A 10,602-nucleotide genomic window follows, 5' to 3' on the forward strand; every position below is an offset into this window, starting at 1 on the left:
TAGTTTATCACCATTCCACTAGTGTGCGCAATTTTAAGCCATAACATGTTAGGTTTCTATTGACTTGGTGTGACATAATCTATCACAATAGTCTTGTCTTGATGGGGGGGGGGGGGGGGGGGGGGTTAATCTTACCGGAAGTCAAGTGGATAGTCTGTGCTCCCCTCCCTTGACTAGAGAGGACTATCTCTTGGAGGCATGCTTGGTATTTACAAGTATATAAAGGCTTCTGTTGCCTGTATACAGTTGCTTTTCAATAGAGCTTCTTTATCCTCACCTACTTTGATGAATAATTTCCTTCCGACCTAGTTGGATCCTCAAATGATTTATACCAACTGTGATATTGAATAATTCTGTTATGTATTGTGAAAGCAAAGCAATACAGGCAATTTATTTTTCCGGCCTCCTTGTAAAAACTGTTTCAGATACCTCTGTGCCTCCGTTAATCATGTAACAGCATATCTTATTCTTTCAGCCTAATCCCAGCACAAAGGAGTCGCTGCTTGTTTGTTTCTTTTTTTATTGTTTGAGAGATTTATTACATTATGCAATCTCTAGATCGGTTAATTTTTCTCTATGGTCATTGGGTTTTCTGTGTCATTATAATGAATGCACTTGTTTATTTCTACATTAAGTGGTTGTGTTCTCTCTCTGTTTTGTGTGGGCTTTTTGCAGGTTCTTCCCACAACCCAAAACATACTGGTACATTAACTGAATTTCATGTATCATCGACCCTTAGGCTTCATTCACATGTCAGCGGAGCGATCGCGGGCAGAATCACCGCGATTCTGCCCGCGATCCGGAAATCATTGCAAATCGCGGGACGCCTGTGCGTTGCCCATGATTTGCAATAGCACCCCAAATGCTGTGCGATGTTGCCGCAATTTGCGCCTGCCGAATCGCGGTAACATCACGCAAAAACGCAAAAAAAATCGCGGGACGCATGACGCCCCAAAGAAGCTCTTGTACCTTTTTTGGGCGCCATACGTCCCGCAATTATTTTTGCGCGATGTTACCGCGATTCAGCAGGCGCAAATGATTTCTGGATCGCGGGCAGAATCGCGGTGATTCTGCCCGCGATCGCTACGCTGACATGTGAATGAAGCCTAATGCTGGCCATACACTAGCCGAAAAAACTTTCGGAAATCTGTCATTTGATCTGTTTGTTTTTCGTCCAGTTAATGGGCACAAATAGAAAATTGGTTTTAACTTTTCAGAGCTGAAAAATCGAAGGAACAGTTTGGAAAATTCTGCCAAACGAACGATAAATTGAAAGGTTAATTAATGCATTCTCGCCCAAACTGTTTGCACTAGGTATATTATTATTATTATTATACAGGATTTATATAGCGCCAACAGCCAATGTGAAGGAAGACAATACAGTTACAATACAGTTCAAAACAGGAGGAACTAGAGGGTCCTGCTCGTTAGAGCTTACAATCTAGAAGGGAGGGTCAAGTGAAACAAAAGGCAATAACTGTGGGTGATGGGTTGATGGAGAAAAAGGAGGTACATTTGTTAGGTGTTGGTAGGATAGGCTTCTCTGAAGAGGAGGGTTTTCAGAGATTGCCTAAAAGCTAATAGAGTGGGGGATAATCGGACAGATAAGGGTAAGGAGTTCCATAGGATTGGAGAGGCTCTGGAAAAGTCCTAGAGGCGAGCATGGGAGGAGGTGATGAGTGAGCTAGAGAGCAGGAGGTTTTGAGAAGAACGAAGAGAGCGATTAGGTTGGTATTTTGAGATGAGGCTAGTGATGTAGCTGGGGGCTAAGCTGTTGATTGCTTTGTAAGATGTTGTAAGTATTTTGAATTTAATTTGTTGGGTGAGCGGAAGCCAGTGGAGGGCTTGACAGAGAGGAGCAGCGGACACTGAGCGATTGGTGAGGTGGATGAGTCTGGCGGCAGCATTCATGATGGATTGAAGGGGGGATAGCCTGTGTAGAGGTAAGCCAATGAGAAGGGAATTGCAGTAGTCGAGGCGCGAGATGACCAGGGAGTGAACTAGGAGTTTTGTTGTGTCTTTGGTTAGAAAGGGGCGTATTTTGGAGATGTTGCGGAGGCTGAGGCGGCAAGATTTGGACAGCGATTGGATGTGGGGTTTGAAGGAGAGTTCAGAGTCCAGGAACACACCTAAGACCTTGGCATGTGGGGATGGGCTGATGGTAATGCCGTTGATATTAACGGAAAAATCAGGGGAAGGGGCACGCGGTGGAGGAAAAATTATAAGCTCGGTTTTGGATGGATTGAGTTTGAGGAAGTGGTGTGACATCCAGACCGATATATCTGATAGTAAATTACTGATACGTGAGGAGACTGAGGGAGAGAGCTGAGGAGTGGATAGGTAGATTTGGGTATCGTCAGCGTAGAGGTGGTATTGGAAGCCGTGGGAGGCTATCAACTGACCTAGAGAGGAGGTGTAGATTGAAAATAGGAGGGGTCCAAGAACAGAGCCTTGGGGGACTCCAACAGAGAAGGGAAGAGGAGAGGAGGAAGTAGAATTGTAGGTAACGCTAAAGGTGCGGTTAGATAAGTAGGAAGATAACCAATGAAGAGTAGAGTCACGGAGACCAAAGGCATGGAGTTTTTTGAGGAGGAGGGGATGGTCAACCGTATCAAAGGCAGCAGAAAGGTCCAGAAGTAGGAGTACAGAATAGTGTCCATTGGTTTTGGCCGTTAGCAGATCGTTTGTCAGCTTTAGGAGTGCAGTTTCAGTGGAGTGTTGAGGCCGAAATCCAGATTGAAGAGGATCAAGGAGGCTATTCTCGGCAAGGTGGTCGCACAGTCGGTTGTAGACTAGACGTTCGAGGAGTTTGGATGAAAAGGGGAGCAAGGAAATAGGGCGTAGGTTGTTCAGATCGGTTGGGTCCAGTGAGGGCTTTTTAAGTATGGGGGCTGACTAGTGCATGTTTTAGAGAGTTGGGGAAGATGCCAGAAGAGAGGGAGAGATTGAAGATGTGGGTTAGAGAGTGTAGAATAGGGCCAGAAGGTGAACGTAGCATTTGCGAGGGAACAGGATCCAGAGGGCAGGTTGTTAAGTAGACGTTAGCAAGTAGTTTAGCAACCTCGTCTGTAGTGGCGGGGTTGAATGAGGGAAGTAATGATCGCACTTGTGGGCGTGAAGCATAAGGCATGGAGGAAGGTATCTGAACAGCAACGATCTCCTTTGTGACAAAATGTGACAAAATGAATGAAAAACTGATTCATTTACGTCCATTGAAGGATTTATCATTCAAAATTTGGTCATTACATGATGGCACAATCGTCTGCTCTCACGGCTGAGTGTTCATTTTTCAAAAATGAGTTTGATCGAATTTTCGTATAGTGTATGGCCAGCATAAGTGTGCGTTTGTCTGTGTGAGTCTGTTTGAGGCATTTAAATTAGGTTTTCATCCACTTTTCAGACCACTTTTAGTGGCTGTAACCCCCCCGAAAAAAAAAAAAGCCTAAAACCTTCCTAATAATTTTAAAATCTCTCTGTGCCCTTTTTTTTTTTTTATTTAACCACTTTCTTACTGAGCACTTTTACCCCCTTCCTGCCCAGGCCAATTTTCAGCTTTCAGTGCCGCATTTTGAATGACAATTGTGCGGTCATGCAACATTGTACCTATATGAAATTTGTATCTTTTTTTTTTTTTTTTACAAAAATAGAGCTTTCGTTTGGTATTTAACGCGGTTGTATCCTCACCAAAAAAACAAACAAACCCTGCAGGACAAAAGCATAATGAGCTAGTAAGCATCGCAAACTAGCTCATTATGAAATCCTTACCTTAGAATGAAGCCCCGACACGGTCGCTCGAACAACGCTGAGGGAGCTGTCATGTTCCCTCGGCGTCTCTTCTGGGTTCGGCGGCCCCTGGAGCTGTGAGTAGCCGGAGCCGCGATGAAGTCACTCCCGCGCATGCGCGTGGGAGTTCACTTTCCGGCAAGGAGCTCTGAAGGTCCGCCAGACCTTCAGAGCGCATGCGCCTTGCAGGTTTAGGAGATACTAATTTCTCTTACGTCCTCCGACAGTCGCCGCCATCTTCATATTCGTCACAATGGGTATTAGACTTTGCTCCGAAGGAGTAGCTAGGCAACAGAATATGTCAATATAAAGGCTTTTAACATATCCCACCCCCAGGGGGTGGTCCCCTCAGTCAATACCCTCCTACTTCCTGTATCCATACTTCAGTTTCAATGTCTAGCTTGTCAGGAGTAGCTGGATCTCTCTATGCTGGGGCATTTTGTCTCAGCTTTTATTTTCTCTTTGATTTTCTTTGAGTTTTTTTCTCTTGCTTTACTTAGCTGTTATTTTTTCAGCGTTAGTTAGTTCTTTTGATGAAGAGGATCATGCGGGCTGGGTCTCGGGCTGATCCCCCTGGTCGCAGGTTGTGGGTCGGTGGCTTCCCAGCCTGCCATCGAGCGTTCAGCCAGGTATCGCTCCTGGCGCAGTGAACGACCCATTCCTGTTCGGTGCAGGGATGCTTGGTGAGGTGGCTACCTCACTGGACGCTGTGCGGTTTCTTAACCCACCATTATGCTGCGTCCTGGATGCGACTCTCCTTGCCTTGTGTGCAGCGGTTTGTTCGCCTGTGCGGGTTCCCCACGCCATCCGTGGAGGTAAGTGTATTTATGTAGGGACCTGTCTGTTTTGGGAGGGCTGTCAGTCTGGGACTGTGTTACCCTGCCTGTGTTCACACTGTGTATTTGTTTGTCCCTGTCTCTCTGGCTGCATGCTGTGGGCTATAAGGAGGGGGGGCTGTGCTGCACTGTCTGTGTCAGCCTGTGTATGTGTGAAGGCTGTGTGCTGTGGGACATGCTTTTGACCATGTTGGGGCACTTTACAGCGATCGCGCGATCCGCCATGTTTTTTTACATGGGTGGTGTTACATGCATCACTGTAGTGGGGGAGCGGCGGTTTCGGCGCCAAACGGCGCCATTTTGCCTGCACTCGCCCAGCCGCATGTTTTAACTGCGGGCGGCCATTTTCTTGTAGCCTTCCATAGGCTTTAACAGAGCTCCCTGATTGCATCACTTCCTCCTTCCTGATGTGCACGATCGAGGCGGCAGCTACAGCGAGGTCTCCTTCAGGTTTTTACCCTTTCTGATCTTCCTTTATCCATTGCCTGGGTTCTGTGTCTTCCCTGTGGGGGTCTCATTTGTGCTGTGTGTGTGTGCGGTGGGCTGCGCTCGCCGCGCTTCTTAAAGGGGCAGTTAACCCCTTCTTGGCCAGCAATAATTTTTGGGCAATGGATTCTCAGGAGGGCAAATTTCCTACCACATTGATGGGTAGTCAGGGGACTGCTGTTTCCCCCCCAGGGGGAGATTTGGCTGCGATTGTGGCTAATCTGGCAGCACAGGTGCAAATGCTGGTGGCTGCTCAATCCACTAAAAGGTCCAGAGGTTCAATTTCCTCTGGTTCAGAGGGTGATGGTGCAGGGGCTGGTATGGCCGGGGTCTCCCTATCAGGGTCCCGTTCCTCCCTGGATCTTGTGGGGTCCGAGGTGGAGGCTGAGGTTGAAGGGGTGGATGATTCTCCCCCTGGCTCGTCTGAAGAGCTTGCACTCATGGATCAAATGGTTGCTTCTATTAAGCATACGCTGCGCTTGCAGGATGAACCGTGTCCACCTACTGCCTTGGCAGCTTATGGGACAAAGAGACGGCGCAAAACATTGCAGGTTTTTCCCTGCACGGATGATTTTCAAAACGCTGTTAAGGAACAATGGCGTAATATCCGCAAGCCTTTTGCTGTACCCAGTAGGTTCAGATTGCGTTATCCTTTCACGCCCGCTACTGACGAGCGTTGGTGTGTACCACCTCCGGTGGATCACGCGATCGCGGTTTTGAATAAGTCCACTGCGATTCCTGCTGAGGATACCCCGGTGTTCCGGGATGCCACGGACAAGAGGCTGGAGTCTCTTGCCCGTCATACCTATTCTATTATGGGTTCTATGTTGAAAGCTCTGTTTGCTTCCCTTATGGCGGCCCAGGCGGTCGCGAGTTGGAAGCAGGTACTTAGACGCGTTTTGGTGGCTGATTCCGCCCCACAGGCGACATTGGACATGGTGGATCAAATCCATCAGGGTGTCATGTATTTGTGCGATGCGGACTTGGATATGGTCCCGTTGGCCGCACGGGTACACGGTGTGGCGGTGCTGTCTCGCCGTTTGGTTTGGTTAAAGTGTTGGTCGGTGGACCAATCTTCGCGCAAGACCTTAGCCAATTTACCTTATGACGGTTCTCGCCTTTTTGGCGAATCCTTGGATACTCTGATAAAGGGGATCACAGGGGGTAAGAGTACGCTCTTGCCCCAGTCCCAAAAGGCTAAGGCGGCTCCTGGTAAGAAGCATGCTTCCTTTCGGCCCTCTCTTCCTTTCGGCCGCATTATAAGGGCAAGCCGTTCAAAGGTCAGGGCTCCCAAAAGAACCCGTGGACAGGTAAGCAGATCTCCGGCCAGTCCGGATCCGCTGCCCACAACAGTGCGGCCTGAAGGGGCGCCCTCACCTGGTTCTGGGGTGGGGGGACGCTTGCTCGGTTTTCCACAACCATGGCTGACCCGTGTTCGGGACAGGTGGGTTCAGGAAATCGTTCGATCTGGTTACAAGCAATGTTCCCTTTAAACTGCGCGCCTGCGCGGCAGCGCAGTCTAAATGACGGTCCCGCGCAGTACAATGTCAGACGGCGCAGCCACGCAGTGCGCCGCGAGAGCCCGCCCATTGTGTTACAATAGCGAATGAAAATTCGCTATTGTCACACGGATCCTCCTCCTGGCCAATCAGGGAGCGGGTCCTCCCGCTTCCTGATTGGCCGAAAGGCATACCACCCCCATGCCATTGGCCGAGGTCCGAGGAGGAGGCGGGAGGACTGAGAAGATGTAGGGACGCGGGAGCCGGGACTAAAGAGAAGCTGCTGTGACTCGTCGACTCGTGAGGTAAGTGCACGGGTCGTAGGTGGAAGATTTTATCATTGTTTCCTCTTCTGTATATCCAATGCAAAATTATTTACAGGTTCTGGTAAACCTCACTTCCTTACTCAGGGTTCTTGGGTATCTGTAAGATCTGACACTGGTTAAAATATTTATACAGTGCATTCTTTACTAAGAGTTCATTAAACATTTCTGTGCATTGCTATGTTCAGTATATTATACACACTTGCTGTGTGGTGTTGCAAACGGTTTCTACACTGGTGGGTGAGCCAGTGCTCCCATCACCTTTTTTAACATTTGGGAATTAGCGAAGGCTTTTTTTTTTTTTTTCTATGGTAAATACACCAGTGGTTTTCCAAAAATAGTTTGTTGCCAGCATGTGCTGCTGTGGCTGGAGCTTACACAAGGCTGCAAATTGTCTCCCCACCCCCTGGGAGGGCACTAGGCCGATTGCCAAGCTCCAGGGTTGTCACACGCACCTCCATACCCAGAAGTACTGCACTTATCTGATGTTCCAATACTCTTCTCCCATCTATCGATCTGTACACTTTTAAAGTCCATACATCAGTCCCCATAGTTTGAGTAGCAGCAAAATTCTGCCAATAGCTAGCAGTCATTGGTCAAAACTGTCATAGGATGGCACTAGACCAATCACCAGGGATGTCACCTGCACCTTCATACCCAGAATTACTAGGTTTTTTCTTCACTCCTGTCAGCTAAATGGAGCAGTGGGGATTCGGGGGGGGGGGATGCTGGCATCTCTGCATTGATTGGGGGCATTGCTGTGGTACTCTGCAATGTATTGGGGCATTGCTGTGGTACTCTGCAATGTATTGGGGGCACGCTGGTCACTCTGCATTGACATCCCCCCATTGCTCAGTCTAAAGTTTGGCGCTCAGAAATTTTTTTATTTGCTCAGCACAGTAAAAAATTAGAGGGAACATTGGTTACAAGATCGAGTTTCTTTCTCGGCCGGAGAGCAGATTTTTTCCCTCAAATCTTCAACTGTCTCCGGAGCGTTTGCGGGATCTGCACCTAGCGGTGCGGGACCTGAGGGCTCAGGGAGTGGTGGTTCCGGTGCCTCATCGGGACAGATTTCGGGGTTCTATTCCAATCTGTTCACCGTGCCCAGGAAGGAGGGCAAGGTACGTCCAATTCTGGACTTAAAGGCTCTGAACCGCTTTGTGCGGGTTCGCAAGTTCCGCATGGAATCTCTGCGGTCGGTGGTGGCTGCCCTGGTTCCGGGGGAATTCATGGCCTCCATCGACTTGAAGGATGTGTACCTTCACATCCCGATTTTCGAGGGTCACCAGAGGTACCTTCGATTCGCCATTGCGGAGGATCACTACCAATTCGTGGCGTTACCTTTTGGCCTCGCTTCGGCTCCGCGGGTTTTCACCGAGGTGCTTGCACCTCTGCTGGCCTTGTTAAGGGCCCAGGGCATTTCTGTCCTGGGGTATCTGGACGATATTCTGGTTCGGTCTGCGACCAGCCAGGGTCTGGAGACGGACCTATCCGTCACGGTGCAGACTCTACAGGAGTTTGGTTGGACGATAAATTATTCAAAGTCGACGCTGTGTCCGTCGGTTCGTCTTCCCTATTTGGGGATGATCCTGGACTCGGTCCAGGCGAAGGTCTTCCTGCCGGACGACAAGATCAAGATTCTTCAGGGAGAAGTCCAGTCCCTCAGGGACGTTCCGTGCTCTTCCCTGCGGAAGTGCATGCGGTGTCTGGGACTGATGGTCTCGGCTTTCGAGGCGATTCCCTTCGCCCAGTTCCACACGAGGAGTCTCCAAGCGGAGATCCTGTCCAGGTGGGACGGGCGTCCGCAATCTCTGGATATCCAGATTTCATTGAGCCTTCGCACCAGTCCCCGGCGGTGTCGGGGGGAAAGTCTTTTCGTACTATCTCGTGGACGGTGATCACCACGGATGCCAGCCTGTCGGGCTGGGGTGGTGTTCTGGACGTTCTGTCCGCCCAGGGTACTTGGTCGGAGGAGGAATCCTCCCTTCCAATCAACATTCTGGAGTTGCGTGCGATAAATCTCTGCCTTCAACGTTGGACGGACAGGTTGCGCGGCTGTCCGGTTCGGGTGCAGACGGACAATGCCACGGCGGTGGCTTATGTCAATCACCAAGGGGGCACCAGGAGTGCCCGAGCGGCTCGGGAAGTGGCCGCCATTCTTTCTTGGGCCGAGACTCATGTCCCGGCGATATCGGCGGTGCACATTCCGGGGGTGGAGAACTGGCAGGCGGATTACTTGAGCCGCCAGACCCTGGATCAGGGGGAATGGTCTCTTCACCCGGATGTCTTCCGGATGTTGTGCGCGAAGTGGGGTCTCCCGGATGTGGACCTGTTCGCGTCTCGTCTGAACAACAAGGTGAAAAGGTTCGTGGCAAGAACGCGCGATCCTCGGGCAGACGCGTCAGACGCGTTGGTAGCCCCGTGGCATCAGTATCGGCTGCTGTATGCGTTCCCGCCGATTCAATTGCTGCCCAGGTTCCTTCGCAGGTTGTACTCAGAACCACACACAGTGATTCTTGTGGCACCGGACTGGCCTCGCCGGCCCTGGTACGCGGACCTCGTGAACCTGGCGGTCGACGCTCCTTGGCGTCTGCCTCTTCGAGAAGATCTCCTGTCTCAAGGGCCGATATTCCATCCTGCTTTACAGTCGCTGGCTTTGACGGCCTGGCTGTTGAGACTGAGGTCCTGAAAGATAGGGGTCTTTCTCCGGAGGTCATACACACTTTGATTAACGCGAGGAAGTCTTCCTCGGGGAAGGTATATCACCGTGTTTGGAAGGCCTATTTTGCCTGGTGTGAGTCCAGGGGGTTTTCACCTCGCACATACTCTGTGTCTAGGGTGTTGTCCTTCCTTCAGACGGGTGTCGACCAGCGTCTGGCGCTGGCTACGGTCAAGGGTCAGGTATCTGCGCTGGCCGTTCTCTTTCAACGTCCTGTGGCGTCTAACTCTTTGGTTAGTACCTTTGTTCAAGGGGTGCGACATCTGGTCCCTCCTAGGAGGGATCCTTTACCCCCTTGGGACTTGAATCTTGTTCTGTCCGTGCTACAACATGCTCCCTTTGAACGGATCAGGAAGATCTCGTTGCCCATGTTGTCCAAAAAAGTCGCTTTTTTGGTGGCGATCACTTCGGCTCGTAGGGTTTCGGAGCTGGCAGCTTTGTCCTGCAAGTCTCCGTATCTGGTCATTCATCTGGATAAGGTGGTCTTGCGACCTAACCCTTCTTTTCTTCCGAAGAGAGTTTCGGAGTTTCACATCAATGAGGACATTGTCCTGCCTTCGCTCTGTGCGAAGCCCACACATCCGAAGGAGGTGGAGCTGCATTCCTTGGATGTTGTTCGGGCGATTAGGGTTTACCTGAAATCGACTGAATCTTTCCGCAAGTCGGATTCCTTGTTTGTCCTTCCTGAGGGACCTCGGAAGGGCATGGCTGCGTCGGCCTCTACCATCGCCAAATGGATCAGACAGACTGTTGAACAGGCCTATGCTTTGAAGGGGAAGGTTCCCCCTGTGCCTGTGAAGGCGCACTCTACGAGATCTCTGAGTACGTCTTGGGCCTGTCGGCATGGGGCTTCTGTGGCCCAGGTGTGTAAGGCGGCGACTTGGTCGACCGTGCACACTTTCACAAAATTCTACAGAGTGGATGTTCAGGCATCGGCAGATGCTTCCTTTGGCCGC

The 10,602-nt window shown here is 50.4% G+C and overlaps 1 protein-coding gene across 1 annotated transcript in view; it reads left to right on the forward strand.

Annotated features, from left to right (window-relative positions):
• Positions 1–10,602, forward strand: part of MRE11 (MRE11 homolog, double strand break repair nuclease) — a gene marked incomplete at its 3' end in the record, with an annotated part of 586,107 nt that overhangs the window by 15,125 nt on the left and 560,380 nt on the right. The gene's annotated exons all lie outside the window — the stretch shown is intronic.

Source organism: Pelophylax lessonae (genome assembly GCF_965119305.1).
Source record: "Pelophylax lessonae genome assembly, chromosome: 2".
NCBI lineage: Eukaryota > Metazoa > Chordata > Amphibia > Anura > Ranidae > Pelophylax > Pelophylax lessonae.